General features: G+C 46.2%; 1 long non-coding RNA gene across 1 annotated transcript in view; it reads right to left on the reverse strand.

Moving 5' to 3' along the window:
* The window catches only part of LOC146806048 (uncharacterized), a 448,584-nt gene extending 438,034 nt beyond the window's left edge, over positions 1–10,550 (reverse strand). Inside the window, exon 1 of the long non-coding RNA XR_014967979.1 lies at positions 10,444–10,550. This is a non-coding gene — a long non-coding RNA (uncharacterized LOC146806048). The remainder of the gene's footprint in view (positions 1–10,443) is intronic.
* Between the last annotated feature and the right edge of the window lie 12,331 nt (positions 10,551–22,881).

Below are 22,881 nucleotides of genomic sequence, written 5' to 3' on the forward strand. Positions count from 1 at the left end.
AATGGTGATCATTATCTACTCTTGGGAATTTCAGACAATCTGTCATTAAACAGGTCTGTCTATCGTTAGTCTTACTAGAACTCTATCATTATTACTATGTTCATTTCACTTTGTTCACCTTGGACATTCTGTCCAAAGCACTTTTCACTTCTGTGCCTAGTCACCATTATCATCTATCCCCTACTACGTGGCGTATTCTCCATACCCACTTTAGCATGTAGTTGATGAAATTGGAAGAGCTAATTTTAATCCTATAGCCAAACACTTTGGTAACTATGTTATCTATATAATCATACTGTTCTATATTCTAAGCCAGTGTACCTTTGATTTTCAGGAAACATTGTGTGGCTTTCCTGACGAAGGCGCCATTGCGCCGAAACGCGCGTCGAAGATAATCTATTGCCGCAATTTTATACATCTTGAATGCTCACATTTTGGTTCATCCTCATCATTTTAGTTTGTGTTTATTGAATAACCTTTTTTTTACGTCATTGTATTTGCATTTCAATTTATATTTTGTTAAAGTTCTGTTCTTTTATAAAATCTGTGTATATTTTTTAGAAATTGTATTGTGTTTTAGTTTTATGTTAATGTAAACATAAAACATGATTTTATACTGACAACAATAATAAAAAAAATGTTTTAATCTTCACTATTGTATGGTACACTGGTTCTTATCTAAAGTCTCTCTAATGTTTTCAGTTCTATATTATTTGACCTAGTGGCTGATACCTATATCTATTGTGTTTGCCTAGGAATATACTCTTCACTATTTCTGCACATACAGCACCACATGAAAGAAATATGGCCATTCTATGGAGTCGAATGTCATTTTGGTGTCAAGCGTTAATACCACGGCATCTTCCTGTATGAATTGTTTACGGCCTAGGACATTGTGAAGGCGACTAATGTTTAATGCAGTATTTCGGCCTGGCACGAAACCCGACTGGTCCGCATGGACCAATGAGGGGATCCTGGAGACCAGGCGAGATGCAAGGAGTTTAGCCAGAATTTTCGCTTCCACGTTTATCAATGAAATCGGCCTATAGGATCTGCAACTATCCGCGGGTTTCTCTGGCTTACGGATAACCACAATAGACGCCAACTTCTGATCCTCTGGCAGAACTCCTTTTTCGTAACTCTCGTTATACATTTCTCGTAGGTGGGGTGCGACATGTGAGGCCATTGATTTCAGGAATTCAACAGGGAACCCGTTGGGTCCCATCGCCTTTCCTGATTGTATACTATTGATTGCCAGGCGGATCTCATCGTCTGAGAGATCCTCCTCCAGTATATCTCTATCTTCAGTGGACACGGTTGGCAATTGAATATCAGCTAGCAATTGGCGGGAGTCCTCTGCTGTGGCAGTTGTCGAGAAGGTATAAACCTTCTCCAAATGATTTGTAAATGCGTCTGCGATATCCTGCGGATCTGAGAGATGCTGCATATTACTAAGTGTTAATCTGGGTACCCAGTGCTCTTTCTGTTCCCTTTTTTCCAACCATGCCAGCTTTTTGCCAGCTCTAGCTCCCAATTCATAAAGCCTGTGCCATGTGTCAAGTAATCGGGCCTTTACTCGCTCCCCGGCCAAGGTTTTATACTCTAATTGTTTAATGGATAGTTGATATGCAGTAATATCGCTAGGTGACTGCGTGTGTTCTGTTTGCTGGAGCTCGCTCTCAAGCTGTACTAGTTGTACCTGCTGTTTTTTATTATAACCCACCTTGAGCGCCAGTGCCTGCCTCTTCAGGACCATTTTAAAGGTTTCCCATAGTATTTGAGCCGATTCAACTGACCCAACATTTTCATTAAAATAATATTCTGTATGGGTTAGTAGGCTCTCTTTTATATCCGGAATTTTGAGCAGCCAGGGGTTAATGACTACTGTGTTACTTTGTCTCTGATTATAGTACGTAAGTTCCATCCATACCGGTGAATGATCAGAAATGCCTCATGGTAGGCATCCAGTGTTTCGGAAATTACCAATATCTGCTAGGCGTGTCAAAAAAAAATCTATATGGGATGGGTTTTTGTGGGCACTGAGTAATAAGTGAAGTGGGGTGAAAGTATCGCCACACATCCGTGAGTCCCATGGCCTTAGTAAACTCTGACATACGTGTGCTGGGGCGAACCTGGGGGCCTACTGGTTGTCTATCCATATGGTCATCAAGGATCATATTAAAATCCCCACCCAAAATAAGGGTTCTAATCGGTAGGTCTATCATGAGTTTCCTTAGGTCTGGTAGCGCCTCCTTACCTAGTTCTGGAGCAAGATACGCTGATATTACATTGAGTGCCTTCCCCTCCCAGCTTGCCTCTAGAACAGCAAATCTACCCTGGGGGTCTGCCCATGTTCGTATAGGAGTGAGTGCAAGACTCTTTTTCCTGAGGGATATCCCGCATGGAGCAGGAGTTTATAAACCCGACGTGTCAGGGCTTTACACTTATTCCCAACTAGATGTGTTTCCTGTAACAGGACCAGATCAGGGCCTTGCCTTTTAAGATATTGTAGTACAAAGTCCTGTTTTATTTTTTCCCCCATCCTGTGGACATTCCAGGTCAAGACTGAGAGTGAAGTTTCTACAACTCTTCCCGCCATGGTCCCATTAGATAGGTTTTATATGAGCCCCGAGATACATCGCATGGAGCAAAGGTTTCCATGAGCTCTAAATCTCTTGCAGTTCCAAACTGTGCATAGCATTCGGGCCTACAAATCTCAAATGACAACATGACTTCAGACTCTACACATGCAGAAATGTTACGTCTGGCTGATTCCAGTGTTATAATCTTTGTGACCTGATTACATAAACAAAACATATCCCCCCTCCTCCTATCCCGCAACTTCCCCCTCCCTGCCCCCCTGCCAGTGGATTTCAAACTACCCACTCCGCAACACTCTACCTGTTGCCCCTCCCTCTATGTGAAAGGTGCTTGGTCTGCAGCCCTTTACCCCCGCCTAAATCTAACTATTTCAATAAATGGCTTATAGCATGTGGTGAGACCCTAATCCCTTTAGGCAGACAGTCCATTATGTGGGGAATGTCAATCCCCCTAGGTCCTGGAGTGCGTACTTTGGCAATATAAACTCAGCTACTTCATCGAAGGACCCTCTACAGTGTCTTACAGAACCCGTGAAGAGTCACTTAGATGTGGCTTGCGTTGCCCATATCATAGTTATAACGTTGTTGCTTCAACTGCGATTTGTCACGCCCGTCTCATTGTTGGCAGAGTCACTCTGTGGCCCAGTAATGGGGTCTGGACAATTATTTCGTAGTCCCCCATGTCTCTCTTTGTGGGGTTTCTGTACTCATTGCCAGCCCTCCAGCCAGTCCCATGTGTCCTCAGGTGAGGAGAAGAACCAGGCTTTACCGTCTGCTTTAACTTGAAGTTTTGCTGGAAAAATCATGGCATACTTCACTACTTTGTCTCGCAATGCTTTTTTGACCAACAGAAAACTACGTCTTTGATTTTGGACTTTCGTGGTAAAGTCTGGATAGCAGGACACCACACTATCTCCCAGTTTGACTGCCAGATTAGCACGCGCCGCTTGAAGAATATCGTCGCGATCCCTGAAGTTAAAGACTCTGGCTATTATCGGTTGAGAGAGAGCACCCAGCTTAGGTCTCCCCCCTGGAACTTGGTGAGCTCGTTCAATAGAGAAGTAGTTTGAGAGTCTCTTTGGCTGCAGATATTTAGAAATTAAGTCCTCTACAAAGATATCCACTGCAAGGCCCTCAGCGTGTTCCAAAACGCCTAGGATGCGCACATTATTTCTTCGCGCCATCCCTTTGTAATCGTCAAGTTGCACTTCCATTCTAGTTTGCTTGTCTTGTAGTTCCATCACTTGTTTTTTGAGCATGGAGGTATGTTTATGAAGATCTGAGGTGGCGTCCTCCACCTCTTTAACTCCGGTGTCCATTTTCCGGAGGTCTGCTCTGATGAGGGAAACCTCGATGTTCACTGTGTCAAGACGGGAGTCGAGAGAAGTGTGCACCCCAGTAATTTCCGCCATGATATCTTGGAGCGTTAGGTCTTGTTGCTTCTTGGGGGATTGCGTCTCATCTGGGACTTCTGAGTGGGCAGTGTCTTGGTCATCTCCGGTGTTGGTCCAAGCATATTTAACCAGTTTATTCTGCATCGCTGCTTTATTTCCTTTCCCTCCTGCCATTGTTAATAGCCACTGAATAAACAGGTGCTGAGTAGCCAGGGATCAGACCCAGTACTCACTGCCGCCTGCCCAGGGGACACTTTCCTCCAGCGGCCTGTCCGGTTTCCCAGTGCCTTTACCCTTAAGTGACGGTGAGAGTGTGAGACGTGGTATTGTGGGAGGCGGGTATGTAGATGCTACAATTTTAGACACCAGGATGTCTTGCCGGTGAACACTCGATCCTCCCCTCACTCCCCTCTACGTCGTAAGTAGGGGAGGGAATATCAGTTTAATGGTAACCGCCGCACCACAAATCCTTTCAATCGATCAATCTCTGGGCTCCCCTTATGCGTTTGGAGATGTCAAATATTGCAGCTCACTTCTGCATGGTGTGCCCTTGAGGCTGACAATGGTCACTGACACAGTTCCACAGTGTGCTGTTATTGAAGGGGAGATTGCCGGTCATGTCCGCCCTGACCGCCCGCTGCCAATATAGACCTCTCTGGCCCCACCTGGGGTCTAGCAGCCTAGTAATGCACTCACCGGCTTTCAGATTCAAAAGGCCACGTTCTGTCCCTGAGTGCATGCACTGTGTCTCTGCTGGGCTCTCCCCGCAGAATCTTCCGTACTGGCCCCGGGCCAGCGTGCGTCTTACGGTTACGAGTGCGGAGCCCACCTCGCTGTCGTGGAAGATCAAAAGTCGGCCTTCTAGAAGCACCCCCAACTCTATGCGCAGCTCTGTGACAACTTGTCTTTGCCCCTACTCACTGTGTCCCGTGACCCAAGCAGTCGCTTCACTCAGCCTTTCAGCAGTACTTCATTCAGCAGAGCAACAATTCGCCGTTATTTCATGGATGCCGCCAATCTTTCCTTTCTGGCACTCCTCCTGGAAGGAGATTATCAAATTTCAAACGGCCCAGAGATCGGGGGCTGGGATATCCACCAGTCGGAGTTTTGTAGGCTGGTTGTGTACAGGATAAATGCCGGATAGTTAGCGACGGCTAAGGAGCCGTGCTAGTGTGCGGCCATTCCCGTCTGCTGCTGGACACCCCCCCCGATTTATGCATGTTTACCCACATGAATACCAGTCCCTGACAACATACCCACACAAAATCTATTTTGCAACCAAAGTTATCTTCTCCTGCATGAGCACAACTGCTGTAGTTACAGGGCAGGCATCACGTATATAGGAACTGTTGCATGACGTAGTCCTTGCGGTAGCCATGTTCTCCTTACTCCCCCATATGTGATTGTGGATAGTCATTTGTGGCCTCACATTTCCACAGTGAAAGCATACTTCAATAAGTGTGCAGGCACAATGGGCTTCTGTTTCAACAAGTATTCGCTCTCACATCAGCCCACAGACCTCCGAATTCCAGGTGTCTTGACCGTCCTGCGCGATTCAGTCACTGCTGCACACGGCACTCCCACTTTTATTCGTGGAACTGACACACAAATTATTGATAGCGTCTGATACTGAAGGCCATTGGACACTTTTTTCAAACCTTTGGGCTCTGGCCTTATCCCTTCGTTTCATGCTATTTTTGGAGTACTACCGGGTGTCATTCCTCCCTTTTTCATAGTGCATTTAGTGATTTCATATCACTACTTTGGATGTACAGCTGAGCGCTGGTTCTAAGAGTGCTCTCACGCCATGTCTGAGCGTCCTGTGGTCCAGGGCAGCCCAGGTCAGTTGCAACTGTACCGTGACCGCATGCAGCTTCTCTTTGGATGTGTCCCATTAGCTGTGCTACGCATCATTTATAGGCTAACCTTTCGCTGTGCTTATTTCACCTGCGTGCCACCTGTGTTCTACTGTTGCCGATGCCTCTTTCGCTGGGCGATGGATGTCTGCCTTTCTTTTTTTTTTATGTTTGAAAGCTTTATTAAAGAGTTGATAGCAAAAGAAAGATATCAGCATACATTGCAATAATACAGAAACCATTGAAAAGCTCAACACTGCTAATATCACTGTTAGAAACCCACAAAGCGTTTTAAGAGAATTTTAACATTGAGGGAGGCAATGGGAGGGATAGGATAAGGGAGGAAAAGAGGGGGAAGGGAAAGGAAGACCTAAAGATAATAATATAGACCATACATTATCTAATAATTACGACACATATTCAAATCGTATAAATCAGCGATGCAAAATTACCATCATAAAACAAGCAATAATATTAAACAAAACCCATACTGGATAGCAAAAGGAGAGAGTTCCTGACGTTCAAGGAGGTTTAAAATTTTCTGCATTGAGACATATAGGTTTCTTTAGGGCTAAACAGTCCAAATACGTGGTAAGAGGCAACCAGAAAAAATCAACATTACGAACAGGTTTACAAGTGGAGGCAAAGGAGACGTCCAATCTGTGAAAGTGGCATAATGAATTCCACCAGCCTTGTAAGGAAATAGAAGCTAGAGATTTCCAGTTGGAAGAAATATGTTGGAAGGCAAGCGCAAGCGTCAGGTCAAAGAGACCGTGTAGATGAGCAGGGAGATTCAAGGAATCAGAAAGGCTACCCAAAAAGAGAAAAGAGTGTGTAAAAGAGGAAGGGAGAGGGAAGATACGAGAGAGGCATGACCACACTTTCCCCCAAAAGGTAGAAACAACTGGGCACAGAAAAAACATGTGGAAAAGGTCAGCATCAGAAGAGCCACAAGTCCAGCATTTAGAGTCAGAGGAGGGAGAAAAGCGGGATAAAGAAAGGGGAGAAAGGTAGAGCCTGTGATACAGATAAAATAAGGATTGAGTAAGTGAAGCAGAGCGGGAAATTTTTAAAGATCTGGACCACAGCTTATCCCAAAGAGCAATCGGCCAAGTACAACACAAATCCGTTTCCCAAGAAAGCTCCACTTTAGACTTGACACGATTAGGATTAGGAGATACAAAAGATTTATAGATGAGAGATGCTTTAGGGAGCGTAGCAAGAATATTAAGAAGAGAAGGAGGAGGTGACGATGATGATGAGGAGGGAAGAGAGTAATAACGATCGAGGATAATTGCCATGAGGGTTGTGAATTTCCGCAGAAAGGAACAAGGGCACCGAAATAAAAGTTGAAATTGGGGAAAAGAGCAAGGGGATACACCGTCAAAAAGTTGGTTGACCCACATTACGCCCCTTACCCTCCACGCTTTCCAAAAAATGGGTCTATTTTTGAAGAGAATAAGAGAGTTATACCAAATAGGAGAATTTAAGAAGGATGTACGTGTGACCTCGGAGGAAAGAACCAAAGGACTTAAAAGAGAAGAGGTATGTTTGAATAGGGGGCAAAGAGAGAAAGGATTCCTGGCAGAGAATCGCATCACCTCGGCAAAGGAGAAGGGTAATAGTAAAGATTGTTCAATGAGAAGCCAAAGGGGTGTGAAAGGAGAAAGAGTTGATGAGATCCATCTCGAGGCTTGACGTAAAGAAAAGGATCTATGATAAAGACGGAAGTCAGGGAAATTAACCCCACCATTAGATTTAGGCTTGCGGAGGGTGGCAATAGAAATTCTGGATTTCTTGACTTTCCAAAGAAAACGAGAAAGAAGAGAATCAATTTTTTTAAAGTAAAATGTAGGGATATGAACCGGTAACATAGAGAAGGTATAAATTAAAATAGGGGCAATCATCATTTTAATTGAGTCCAAACGACCCCACCAGGAAAGAAAGAGGGGATTCCAGGCTGAGAGCGACTGATCAATCCTGGAAATAACTGCCGACAAATTCAATTTAACCGAGGATGAGATGGAATTGGAAAACAGAATGCCAAGGTACTTAATCTTGGAGCTACTCCAGGCAAAACCAGTAGCAGAGAAAAGATGGGGGAGACAGGATGAGGTGAGAGGGAGAATTTCGGTTTTGTCCGAGTTGATCTTATAACCGGAAACCAAAGAAAAGGAGTGAAACTCGGATAACAAGGGGGGAACGGAGGACTCAGGGTCAGAAATAAATAATAAGATGTTATCCGCATAGGCAGAAAGTTTCAATTGATTAGAGCCATATGGGAAACCAGAAATGGAAGAGTTATTGCGAATGGAGGATAAAAAGGGTTCGAGAGATAAGACAAAAAGAAGTGGGGAGAGAGGACAACCTTGGCGAACACCCCTCTGAAGATTAAAAGATGGGGAGAGTTGTCCATTCACAAGTACCGAGGCCTTGGGGGCAGAATATAGGAGAGAGATAAGGGATATAAATTTGGGACCAAAGCCATGCCACCGCAACGAGGCAAACAAAAAAGACCAGTCAACCCTGTCAAAGGCCTTCTCTGCGTCAACAGAGATAGCAGCAAGAGGGGTCGAAAGTGAGGGAGCTTTATTTAGGACGTTAAGAAAAAGGCGAGAGTTGTCTGAAGTAAGCCTGCCCTTAACGAAGCCACATTGCTCTTTGCCAATGAGGTGAGGCATAAGGGGGTCTAGGCGCATTGCAAGTAATTTGGCAAAGATTTTGTAGTCTACATTGACTAACGAAATCGGTCGGTAATTTTTACAAAATTGGTGGTCGCGACCTTCTTTGGGGATCAGACAAATGGTAGCATCTTGAAAAGTGCCTTCAGCCTTACCAGATGAGGAAAATGATTGAAAGAGGATTAAAAGTTTAGGCAGTAAAATGTCTGAAAAATGCAAATAAAATTCCACAGGAAAGCCGTCAGGGCCAGGGGTTTTGCCTTTAGTAAGGGCTGACAAGGCTGCAGAGAGTTCATGGAGAGAGAGATCGAGGTCAAGGTCCAGAAAATTCAGGTGAGAATTAGACGGTGTAGGGAGCTTCTCAAAATAACTCTGAATAAGGGAAGGAGTGGGAGGACACTCTGGGGTATAGAGATTCTGATAGAACAATTGCGACTGCTCAAGGATTTCTTTGTCTTTGTGGAGAAGACTGCCAGCAGAAGAATATATAGAGTCTATAAGGGTGCGCTCCTTACGGGATTTAAGATAATTGGCCAAGAGCTTACCAGATTTATTGCGACCTCCGTAATACCGTGCACTACTGCGAAGAAGAATCGAAGAAGCATTATCCGTGGTTAATTTGTTGAATTCTAGCTTAGCTCGCAGGAGATCCGGTGACATAAATTTATCAGAAGAAGTGTAGAACTTGTGCTCCAGAATTTTTATATGGGCCAGGGAGGATTTCCGCTTTTGAGTAAACTGTTTCTTCTTCCGAGAGACAAAGTCAATGATGAAACCCCTCGCAGAGGCTTTAAAGGAATCCCACAGAGTGTGGGAAGAAATACTAGGGTCTGAATTAAGAGAAAAAAATTCCTCAACGAAAGAGCGAAAAGAAGAAGAAAAATTGGGATCAGTAAGAAGTGCACTGTTAAAGCGCCAACGGGAAGGTTTAGGATGTGGTGGGAGTAGGTCAAAATCTGTCACGATGGGAGCGTGGTCCGAGATGACAATAGGTTCAATGGAAGAAGACAGAACATTCTGAGATAAAGATTTAGAGAGGAAAATATAGTCAAGGCGAGAGAAAGATGAGTGAGGAGGAGAGAAAAAGGAATAGTCCAACGTGTCAGGGTGTGAAAGACGCCAAGAATCGATAAGGTGTGATTGTGAAATAGTATTAAGAAATTGTTTGTGGGGTTTGTGTGGTGTGAAACGGGCTGTGGATTTACGGTCAAGGAACGGATCAACAATCTGGTTGCAATCACCACCAAAAACAAATTATACATCCTTATATTGAACACATTTCTCTGTAATCAAAGGCCAAAAAGAACAGTCTGCTTGTACAGGCCCATAGACATTAAAAACAGTCAGAGGAATAGAGTTTAGCAGTAATTTGGCCAGTATCCAACGACCTTCAGAGTCCGTCTCCTGGGACAGAACCGTACATTTAAGCCTCTCGTGACAGAGGATAGCAACTCCATTCTTTTTGTTGTCAGAGGGTGAAAATAAAACTGTACCCACCCAACTTCTTTTTAACTTCAGAGATTCAACATCATTAAGGTGAGTTTCTTGCAAGAGAGCAATATCTGGACTGTAGGAGGCCAAATGGGACAAAACTCTCTGCCGCTTAATAGGGTTAATAAAACCTTTTACATTCCAGGTAATAACTTTGAATTAACAAATAACATAGAATCAAATAGGACAGAAGAAGTAAAGAAGAAGAGGCATACGCAAAGGACAAGTCGAATAGAAGAAAACTTTGAGAAGTATCGATAAAGTAGGTTGAGAAAAGAAGGAAAGAGGTAAAGAGAAACAAAGGAGAATCGGAATTGATCAACCAGTACAGGGGAGAGAAAAGGAAAACGGAAGCGGGAAAGGAAAGTAAGTACAAGGAGAGACAGCACATATCCCAGAGGGATGACTGAGGAAAACATACCTGAGGGGAGTACGAAATAGGACAACGGGGAAATGGCGACACTCAACGAGACAGATCCCCCAAGACGGGAGACCAGGCCGGATCGCACCGGAACAAAGAACATAACCTTAAATCCTCCTGAGGCGGAAGCCGGGAGTTCTGTTTCGCGCAAATTGAAATCACCGCTTTTAAAACTGTATCTCTGTACTTTTAAAAAGCACTTAGCACCCACTCCCTAGCGCTCACCTGCTAACCCCAATCAGCCGATCCAAGCGCTGTCAGGGACAGGAAACGCCTGCTCGCCGCCAACACTCACCTCGAGGAGCCACGGGACACGCCCACTCCTGTTGGCCACGCCCACCCCTCGCCAGTACAAAAGCGCACCCTGATCGCTGGGACCGCATTGTACCTTAAATCCTCCTGAGGCGGAAGCCGGGAGTTCTGTTTCGCGCAAATTGAAATCACCGCTTTTAAAACTGTATCTCTGTACTTTTAAAAAGCACTTAGCACCCACTCCCTAGCGCTCACCTGCTAACCCCAATCAGCCGATCCAAGCGCTATCAGGGACAGGAAACGCCTGCTCGCCGCCAACACTCACCTCGAGGAGCCACGGGACACGCCCACTCCTGTTGGCCACGCCCACCCCTCCAACGCCCATTACCTCCCCCATAAAACATGTGCCAGCATAGGGAGCGCAGCGGACGGGCGCAGCGGGCGCGCCGTCAGCGCGCCGAAGGCGCGCCAAAGGCAAGCCCGTCTGGGCCCGTCCGGGCCCAGCCGGCCCTAGGCCCAGCCACTCTGCCCTCTGCAGCCCGTAAGGACAGGACTTACACTCGCGCGGACCTACTAGCCTTAAACCCCAACAAACAACCCTTCTGCTCGCGCATCTTGACTGGAGATACCCAATTCTCCGGCTGTGACCTCTGCGACCCCGCTAAACAGAACACGGCACCCAAGGGCTTGCACCTAGGCCTACTCAACTGCAGGTCGCTCGTGAAACATGCACACGAAGTGAACCTCTTAATTACAAACTATACCTTAGATATTCTGTTTCTAACAGAAACCTGGCTCACCCCCAGTAGCGGCCCAGACATCGTGCTAGCACTCCCCCCCGGGTACGTTATGTGCTCACTGAACAGGCCAGAGGGGAGGGGAGGTGGACTAGCGATAATTCACAAAGACACCCTCACCAGTAGAACATCTGATGGCAACATCAAGGGATACGAAAGCTGCCACTATACAATACAAATCTCCCCAGTTACCTCGCTGTCAGGAGCGCTGGTTTATCGCCCACCAGGCAACCTAGGAGACTTCCCAAACAAAATTATTGACCAGACGTCCACCAAATGCACGTCCACCACCAACTACCTATTACTAGGAGACTTGAATGTACATTTCTTGGACCCAGATGACAAGCAGGCCAGTGAACTACTTCAGGATTTCACTTCAATGGGCCTTGATCTCAAAAACCCACAGGCCACTCATGAAAGAGGGCAACTGCTGGACCCTATTTTCTCCAATATCCCCAATCTAAGAACTCTTGACCATATCCCCCTTCCCTGGACGGACCACTTTTTGGTCTCCCTAGTATGGAACCTCATTACTCCGCCCCCCCACCTCCCAAAACCAAAACGTATACCAGACGATGGCAGAAATTGGAACCAGACGTTTGGGCAGCCAAACTTAGGGAAAACGTTCCCCACCCCCCCCACGACACCGTAGCAGGGGATAAAGAATTCAGTACCTGGATTACCCAATCGCTCGACGCCATTCTGCCTAAAACCCACTCCCTGAAACACACTAAGAAAGTTAATCCCTCACCCTGGTATACCCCCGAACTCAACCTTCTACGTAAGGCCTGCAAAAGGAATGAACGCATCTGGAGGAAGGAAAAAACCAAGGAACAAAAAGAATCATTCCGTACCTCTATAAAAACCTACAAAAAAGAGCTCCGTAACACCAAAACTAGCTTCTACGAGAACAGAATTAAAAACGCTGCCTGCTCGGCCCATGAAACCTATTCAGTTCTTAAAGAACTTCTCCACGCCCCTGACCCCCCACTTAAACCCCTCGATCCCAAAGAAGCTGAAATTAAATGTAACAACTTAGCCACCTTCTTTGACGAGAAGATTCAAAAAATTCTTCTTACCATACCCCCCCTCGATCAGGCCCACACAGAGCAGGACCGTACCACCATCAGCACCTATCCACCTCTGCTATTAGCTCAACCCCAACCTTCCCTGGACGCTTTCGGCCCCGTAACAACGGAAGAAGTAGGAGCAACGCTGGCCTCTATCAAAAGTGGCTCACCCCTCGACCCTGCACCCCTCCATGCTCTAAAAAAAGTGTCGAGTACTATCATCCCTCCCCTTACGGCCCTGATCAACTCCTCTCTCTCGGAGGGCATAGTCCCCCCCAGCTGGAAAACGGCCGCAGTCAAAGGTCTATTAAAAAAACCTTCCTTAGATCCGCAGGACTTCACCAATTATAGGCCCATATCCCTTCTCCCTGGAAATAGCAAGATCGCAGAGAAGCTGGTAAACAAGCAATTATCGCATTTTCTAGAAAGTAACAACCTCTTAGCGGTCTCCCAGACAGGGTTCCGTCCAGGTCATGGCACGGACATCGCCCTCCTGGCAGCGGTGGAGAAGGCCAGAAGCATTCTAGACACAGGAGGATCAGTGGCAGTGATCCTCCTGGATCTCAGTGCGGCCTTCGACACTGTAGACCATCCCACCCTAATCCACCGTCTGGGAGAGATTGGACTAAAGGGTACGGCCTTGAAATGGCTAGAATCCTTTTTATCAGGACGCTCCTTCCAGGTGCGGGAAAACGACAGCTGCTCATCCACCTTCCCCCTCCGGTGCGGAGTACCTCAGGGCTCATCCCTTAGCCCTACGTTATTCAACGTGTACATGGCCCCACTGGAGAAGAGGGTTAGCTCGTTCGGCGTGTCAGTTATCAACTACACCGACGACACTCAGCTGGTCGTAACCCTTTCACACCCCCACCACGCCCCATCCGATCTCCACAGCTGCCTTTCCGAAGTACACCGATGGATGAATCTCTCCTCACTGAAACTGAATGGGTCCAAGACTGAGATCCTCTTGATGGGCCACAAGGGGCCCTCTCTACCACCTCACCTTTGGCCCAGTTGCCTAGGTGACCCTCCCGCTCCCAAGGAAGAGGTCAAGAGCCTTGGTGTATGGATTGAAAAGGATATGAGCTTCAAGACTCAGGCCAAAAGAACGGCAGGGACATGTTTTGGGCTTCTCAGAGCCTGCAGGAAGATCTTCCCCCTGCTCCCCGATACCGCTAGGAGGCTCCTCATCCAGGGTCTAATCCTGGCAAGATTAGACTACTGTAACGCAATCTACCTGGGAGCCCCCGAAGCCACCCTGAACTCGCTGCAAAAAGTCCAAAACGCCGCTGCCCGCCTACTCACGGGCACACCTGGAAGATCCTCCGCCAGGCCGGCTCTTAGATCCCTTCACTGGCTCCCAGTCAGGGAAAGGGTCGTCTTCAAAGCCCTCTGTCTGGCCCATAAAACCCTCAACAATAACGGCCCCCCTCTTCTCAAAGAACTCCTTACCCCATACAAAGCGGAGAGAGACCTGCGGTCTAGCGTAGAAAATCTCATAGTAGTTCCTAGAGTCAGAAAAGCCAAGACCGGTGGGCGTCGCTTCTCGGTTCACACGGCCAAACACTGGAACCATCTACCACAAAGACTCAGGACAGAACCGAACTACCTCCAGTTTAGGAAAACCCTAAAAACCCTCCTTTTCCCGCAGACATAATTCCATCAGACGGCTGAAACCCCTGGAGAAACAGGTCAGCGCTGGGATGCTCCTTGAGTTACTACGCGCTCTATAAAACCATTAAATAAATAAATAAATAAATAAATAACCGAAGAGCCAGGTGGAGAGGAAGTCGGTCCATCTAAATAAATGAATAAAGAATGAGTAACATTTGAGAACATGAAGGCATACTATGACGATCAAAGGGTGAAAATTCAAGAGCGACTCATAAAAGAAAGAACTGAGAAATCGAAGAGCAGAGAGGTCAAAAAGGATTGTTGAAGGACAAAAACTAGACACAATTATTAGACAAAGGATAGGGGGAGTTTGGAGTTAGAAACATGGGAGTAAGAAAGTATATTATAATCTAATACGGAGAAAACTAATAAACGGAAACAGAGACAGGGACAAAAATGGATGACCTGTAAGGGAAGCAAAAGTTAGACATTTCAAGTAATCTGAAAGTGTAAAACAATTAAACAATCAGCCACAAGAGGTCTCCATAGCAGAATTAGAACGGATATGAATGACATTTTTGAGTTCAGCAGGATCCTGGAAGGTCCAAGTTTGATTCTGGTACATAACTTTGAAAGTGCATGGGTGAAATAAACCAAATCTAGCACCAAGGGACCTCAAAGGAGCTCGCAGAGACAAAAATTCCTTCCGACGAGAGGCAGTAGCATTTGAAACATCTTGGGAAAGATATACTCTCTGACCCAACCAGGATATCTGACGCTTGGCTCTGGAAGCTGAAAGAACAGAGAGAAGATCTGTGAACTTCAAAAAAAAGGTAATGACTCCCCTTGGCTTGGTTGATGTAGACGAGCGAGGACCAAGTCTATGCGCTCTCTGAATATTGAGGGAAGTGGTGGACGGCATATCCAAAAGCTTCGGGAGAAAGGAGGAGAAAAAGAGCACAGGGTCGTCCCCTTCTAAAGATTCCGGTAAACCATAAATACGGAGGTTGTTCCTCCTGTTCCTGTTTTCCAATTCCTCCGTGTGCTGCTGTAGCGCCAGAACAGATTTTTCTAAGGAGGAGACCCTCTGGGAAGTAGAATGAAGGTCCGAAACCTGTTGTTCCACAACTGTAACTCTGTTGTCCATGGATGACCATTTCTCCTCAAGAAGCTGCATCTTACTATTGGTCTCCTCAACAAATGGCCGAAGGGCACGAATTTCCTCAAAAAGCATCTCCATGGAAATAGGGGATGATGGCTTCTCTGACGAAGAAGCATCTTGTTTGAGACGCTTAGAAGATGATGCTGACGGAGGTGAGGACTTGTTTAAAGGCGGCTGTGTTGAGGAGGAGCGAGGGAGGGTTACTCCCGCCATTGGTGCTACCTTGGGAGGAGAGTCCGCCGTTGAGTGAGGTGAAGAGGTTACCACAGGAGAGTTCCCCGAAGGGGTAAAGACAAATTTTGGATTGCGTAACTTGCCCATAGAAGCCAGTCAGAAATGACAAGCAGCAAGCAAGAGGACGACTATGAGGTAAGACCAAAAAAGTGAAGGCATTCAGTCGCATAAGGGTGAAGCAGTAACCATAGGAGAGCTTGTGGAGTAAATAAAGAAATGTTCCAGAATAAACAGAGACAAGCCAGTGCCAGACTAAGCAAAAATGAAGAGTGCAGGGTCAGTAACCAACCAGGTCCTGGACGCCCCCCGTCAGAGGCAATGATGAGCGTAATCAAAAAGGAGGCAGGAACATGGCGAGAAAGTCAATTATCAGAGATTACATCATTCCAGCCACGTGAGGCAGCACAGGCAATAAGATATCCATGTGGCAGGGCAGTGTCCAAAAAAGGATGAAACAGCAATCAGGAGGCGTAGAACCCTAAAAAAAGGGTAATGTGGAGCAAATGCAGCCAAGCCAACAGAAAAACGAGCATCGCGCCTCAAACAAAATGGCGGCTGCTCTCTGAGGAGAGAACGAACGCGGCAAAAAAAGAGGCAGCCCGGCCCTAAAAATGCATCAAAAAGCGCTCACCAGAAGCGCGCTGCATTCCCACATGGAAAACCACCGTCTGTGATGGTGAAATGCTCTCCGTAGAAGAACCGGGATAAAGGAGAAGCTCCGGTGCGTCGGAGGTCCCGCGTCAGGCGGCCATCTTGGTCGGCGTCGTGGCCACGCCCCCTCGGATGTCTGCCTTTCTAACACATCCCTTACTGCCTTGGATAATGAGCTGTGGGTGAGTCCTTTGTTGGTACACGACCAGGGCTGCTTCGGTGATACACGTTTATGGGATGCCTTTCAATGTGTCAGACAGGCTGCCAGCTGCGCCTGTGCATGTGCACAATAGCTCCTGTGCCATGCCTACATCGAACCTCTCCCAGGTTGCCATGGGGTGCTCCTTTCATCCTTGTGGTGCGAGGAGCACATCTGTTCCTTCATACTGCTGGATTGGATGGCAGTCCTTTTTGCTGAAGATGATTTGGAACGTCTTTTGGAACTGATTGCTTACGAAGCTGCGTGTGCCTTCATGGATTCGTAACTACTTAACAGCAACAGGAATTGTTGGTAACTAATTCAATAGTCTTTTACCTTTCTTCACGCCTCCTGACAGGAATTGTCATTCAGCTCTCTGGCTTTAGCCCTGTCTGCATTAGCTTTGACTCTGCTGACCTCTGCGGTCTGTTTCGCTTGGTACCACAAAACTGAGCAAGGGGAGGCTGTCACCTGACCATCGTAGATATTGTCGACTGGCATGAGCCCGGCTTCCATTATGCAGCTGTTGCCCATGAAAATTACATGGCGTAGTTTTATTGCAAGTACCTTAGTATATGTCTGTCACATGAGAAGTGTCCGCAGAGCTTGTTCAGGAGTACTGTCTGAACATTCTGTCCGTGGTCGGAGAACATTGTCCCTTGTCATTCTGTTCTTGTCCGGCCCTAGCACCCCGACTCAACAAAGTCTCACAGCTACTAGAGGACACGGGGCCTTTTAGATGTCATGGGAAGGCGGGCTAGATGCCCCATACTTGGAGAGTGATCCGTCCAGTGATGAGAGCGACACAGCACATGTGATGTACATTTCACCAAGTATAGGCTGAGGAATGGGGTCTGCTGACAAAGCCCATAGACCTGGGACATCTCATACATCTTCCTGCAAGGGGTGGGGGGATTTGCTCGTGGGTCTTCGTCCAGAGGGATTATTGAAGTGACATCTTTTTTCATGTTCAATGGATATGTCACTATGGTAACTGGTTTGGTAATAATGCATTCTCAAACTGTTGTGGCATGTATGTTGCATGTTTTGACACTGTAGTAAAAACTGCACATTTCAAACCGTTTCTTGTCTTTAACTTATCTACTTGTGTACAGGCACTTGAATACCTCTGAGTGAGTAGGCGAGCTAGTGAGGCAGTATAGCAATTGGGTCCTGTGCTTCTGGGTGCTCAGTCCCTGCCTGCCCATGTTCTCTAATCCTGCGCATAGTCCTGTATGTGTACAAAATGCCAGCCAAAATTCTCAAAGTTTGTGAGACAACAGCAAGGCACACAGACACAGTCATAGTCGCTCATTGTTAACTTACACTCAATGGAAGTAGTTGATGATGAGCTGTTGACGCTGGTCAAGGCCTTCTTCCTCACCACTGTCATCGTCACTGGGCATGTGTGGGTTGGGAGCGGAGGGCTGCTGCTGTTCATCGTCGTCCAGAATCCGGGGGATCCTTTTGCGCAGGGCCAGGTTGTGTAGCATGCAGCAGGCGACTACCATCTGGCATACCTTCTGTGGTGAGTACATAAGTGCACCACCAGTCTTGTCCAGGCACCTAAATCTTGACTTCAGCAGTCCAAAAGTGCGCTCCACCACACAACATGTCCTCCCATGTGCATCATTGTAGTGGACGTCTCCCGGCGTTGTTGGATTCTGCAGTGGGGTCAGAAACCACAGACGATTGGGATACCCTGAGTCACCTAGTTGTGAGACAAACAGTCAAACAGTGTAATCTGATTATGTGAGGAGAGCAGCATGTCGCACATACATCACAGTCATTGACACAGCCCACTCACCAACAAGCCAGGCCCTCTCGGGGTGCAGATTGGCCATCAATTGGGGTATGGTGCTGTTCCGCAAGATGTAGGAGTCATGTGCCGACCCAGGATACTTTGCACACACGTGTGAGATGATCTGATCCGCCTGGCATACCATTTGCACATTGATGGAGTGGTAGTATTTGCGGTTCCTATAGATGTGTTCACTTGCCTGTGGTGGAACGAGGGCAAAGTGGATACCATCAATGGCTCCCACAACATTTGGAAGGCCTCACAGGTCATAGAACACCCCCTTCACAGCTGCCAATTCATCCCTCCTCGGGAGGTGTACATGTCTGTCCTTGTAAAATATCAATGCTGACAGGACGTCACTCAACACCATGCTGGACATGGGCTGTGACATCCCACCGGCGCTGGGCACAGTGTACTGGAAAGACCCAGTAGCGAAGAAATGCAGTGCAACCATAACCTTCACTGTAGCAGACAATGCAGCTGGATATATTCTTTTGGGCTTTAAATGGGGCTCCAACTTGCCACATAGGTTTCTTAGTTTTGTGAACCAAATGGAATTTCCGGATGATTTCGATGTCCTCCATCGTCGCCAGGTCGGGGACAGGTCAAAAGGTAGGTGGTCTCCTCCTACGTATGTTAGGGTACACGAGCACGAGCTAAGTTATAGATGAGATGTGGTGAACAGCTTACTGTAGTGGGCTGGCCCCACGTGTGCAGGATGACAAGTAGACACTGTAGACGTGGCCAGGTAGGAGTAGATGTAGTTTATTAAGATCATAGGTGTAGAAGTAGTAAATCCAGAACAGGCTCCACAATAGGCCCCAACATAGGCCCCAGCATTAACCCCACCAGGAGCAGCCTCCTAGCTGCTCAGCCCATCTTCCCAACTGTCTCAGTCCCACACAGTATCTAAGCATTCCACCCACACTAACATTCTACGCGGAACACTGACACTGGCTGAGCAGCTAGGTACAGAATGAAAGGAACATAACAACATGACCTGAGGATACTACACATCCTCTTCCTTTACACTGAAAATTAATAAAACCTAGAATAGACCCAAACTACTAATAAGCAAACAAATAAATACAGAAATGTACACAAGATATGAATAGTCCATAAACCCAAGGATGCATGAAGACATACATCACGGGAGGGAAAACAGACACACTAAGGAGAAAGGAAAGATGCAAGCATAGATCAACACACTAACACCATCCCCTTCCCTTAATACTCAACAAAAAACAATTTTAAGTAGTGAAATAAGAGCTCACATACAACAAATGAATCTGATACCCAGAGTAGAATCCTACGGGTATAAATGCCTGTGGGTACAACAAAACCCAAGGAAGTACTTCTCACGTGAGAAGACTGTGACGAAAAACTCAAAACACCACCCCTCATGTAAGGGACACTATGGGACTAAAAATACCCACGTGTTTAGGACTAACACCCAAATGTAAATAATACGTCATATGGGACTAAAACCCACTGACTGTGCAGCACGTAAAACCAACATGCAGCACCGTGTGGCATCAAAAGATGGCTACACACACACAAAACAGCAAATACGTAAATGAAAAGACTTAATCCCAACACAAACGTAAAAGGTGGGACTAAAACCCCCTTTAAACTTAGTAAATAGGACTGAGACCCATTACTAATGACATAGGTGGGACTCTCACCCCCTATAAATAGGTAGGACTCTTACCCCCTATAACAGAGTAAATGGGACTGACACCCAAACTCAAAGTGACAAAGGTGGGACTAAAACCCCCTGTAAAAATGGGGCTAAAACCCATTCCCAAATAAATTACTGTGAACGTGGGGTGATGGGACTAAAAACCCACTCCCATCCCTAGGCAGGAATAACTATCTAAAAGGAAATGGGACTAAAACCCACTCCTATCCCTTAGGCAGGCAGGGATAAAACTTTTGAAACAAGGGTCATGGGACTAAAAACCCATCCCTATCCTCTAAGCAGGGATACGTAAATAAGAGACATGGGACTAGTACCCACTCCCATGCCAACAAAACAAGACTTGTACATAGCGATAAAACAACGTTGGCATACAGCAAATACTTGACACTGAAGAAAGAAATCACACTAATCTGTGAACATAAAACATTTTTGTGATAAATTAATTTTCTTGTGAATTAAAACTTTTCTGCGTTAAATCCATTCACTTGTGAAATAAACGTTTGCGTGCTAATTCTTTAAACTTGCCCTACAACTCATATTTCTAAAGTCAATGGTGTGCCTGTCACCGCGACAGGCGTTCCAAAACAACAATTTGATGCATTCACAAACGCAGTTTTGAAACTTCCAATTACTGATGACCTTTCTTTTTTTTACCCCGCTGCTACCACCAAACACAGTACCTTTAAATACGAAAAATACCTCTTCTCTGCTTCTTCATATTTCGTTGTTAATTTACATTTAATTTTCCATTAGCTGTTGGTTACGGCGATGCGTTACGCCATTGTGCAAATTCTCCTGAGGCTGACAGAACAAACGCTTGACTTGTGTCCACTCGTTACTGACTTTTTTTTTAATATTATATCGCGCACAAACGTGGTTGGCATATTAAACAAACGTGGTTGGCAGAAACAGCAAACACCATGAACCGCAAGATGGTGGCACGCACAAACGACGTATGCCGGGTGGCTCACGGCGCGCTCCCGCCTCTAAACGCATGCTCGCAGCTCTGAACACTAGAAAACTCTATGCAAGCTTGAAGCTCCGAACACCAGAAGACGTCATGAAGGCTTGATGAATGGCTCCGCGCGGCATTAAACACAGTAAGTTGCGCGAGCCATATTTTGAATTCAAAATGTAACGTAACTGTGTTTCTTGAGGCCTGGCAGCAGAGAAAACAGCGTAAAAATTCAAAGTCTCTCACCCATCTTTACAAATCCGACAGACAGGAATCAAAAGCGAATACTTTCTTCTTTTTTCAAAAGCAGGCCTCTAACCTTAGAAACACGAACAGGCACAAATTTAACTCCTCAAATCTAGGATCTTTAACGTATGTGCACATGTACATAAAACGTCACTCCGCAATAGAAGCAAAAACTAAGGCAGCAACAGGTTGGCTTTCTTCACGAGTACTGGAAAAGACGACCATTGAATTTAAACAGCCTTAGAACACAAATCTAGGAGATGAAAAAGACAGCATACCTTTCTTCTTTAGTGTGTGGCACATTCAACATTAGTTGTAACTGTAGACTTCCCTTGTGGCACATTTTCTTCTCCATAAGTAGACTGGCTTGTAACTATTTTTCCTGATGTAGATGATGTGATGATGACACAGCATGCATGGGCTGGGCTGTCCGATGTGGTGGACACTGGTGGGGCAGACAGGCATGCTTGACAAATTTCTTTTTCTTCAACATGTTTCTTTTCTCTTCTTTAAATTTCTTGACACTTGTTTCTTGACACTTGACACTTGTTTCTTTTTTTTCTCCTTTTTTCCTTGACCTTGGTACTTTTCTACACGTTCTCTTTGTCCACTCCTCTTTCTTGGTTGAGTTCATGTTGCTTTTTGCGTGAGATTTTCCCCAGATCGTCGCCATAAATGTAGTGGGCTGGCCCCACGTGTGCAGGATGACAAGTAGACACTGTAGACGTGGCCAGGTAGGAGTAGATGTAGTTTATTAAGATCATAGGTGTAGAAGTAGTAAATCCAGAACAGGCTCCACAATAGGCCCCAACATAGGCCCCAGCATTAACCCCACCAGGAGCAGCCTCCTAGCTGCTCAGCCCATCTTCCCAACTGTCTCAGTCCCACACAGTATCTAAGCATTCCACCCACACTAACATTCTACGCGGAACACTGACACTGGCTGAGCAGCTAGGTACAGAATGAAAGGAACATAACAACATGACCTGAGGATACTACACTTACCCAGAGACTCACACAACCACAACATTGACAGGACTCATGGTCACGTTAAATGCACAAGTGAACTTCATTCAGACGTTGTTTTTCTTCACTCACTCGACATACTGACAATACAACATCCAAAGAAGTCGATGTGTATAGCACATAGTACACTGCTACATCAAGGATGAGCTCTGCCCTGTGGTTCGATGACACAGCACTTGTGTTTCCCAGCATCAGTGCTGAGTTGCATGCAGCTGCTGTCACTGCAAGAGCGCAAGCTTTAGCCCCACAATACACAACAACATTACGGAATGAGGGCAGTGAGTGTCATCTGGACAACGCAACATGGATATACAGCACTGGGGACAGACACATGTGGACATCATGGGGTTAGTCCTGCCTGAGTGTGTGAGGATTTTGCGGAACAGACATTGCAATGTTCACCTGAATGAGGCACAAATGCACATGGATTGTGTATACATGCCCACATGGCTGCCATTGACCGATGATGTTGGTCAGAGCTACGTTTGTTGGTTCCACATGTGCATTCCTATGACGTGTGTGAGAACATTTACAGGCAATGGCAGCTAGGCACACTGCACGCCACACCAGTACGTGTGTTGGAAGTGCTAGGGATTACAAGTATGTCTGATTTTCATACAATTGACACCTCTAATTGTATGCCTACATCACTGGTCCTTCACAAGACGACCCCTGGCCAAGAGACACCAGTCAGATGTCAAGGGATATACAAGCGATGTTCACAGGTTG

The sequence above is a fragment of the Triturus cristatus genome, chromosome 8 (genome assembly GCF_964204655.1).
Source record: "Triturus cristatus chromosome 8, aTriCri1.1, whole genome shotgun sequence".
In the NCBI taxonomy this organism is placed as follows: domain Eukaryota; kingdom Metazoa; phylum Chordata; class Amphibia; order Caudata; family Salamandridae; genus Triturus; species Triturus cristatus.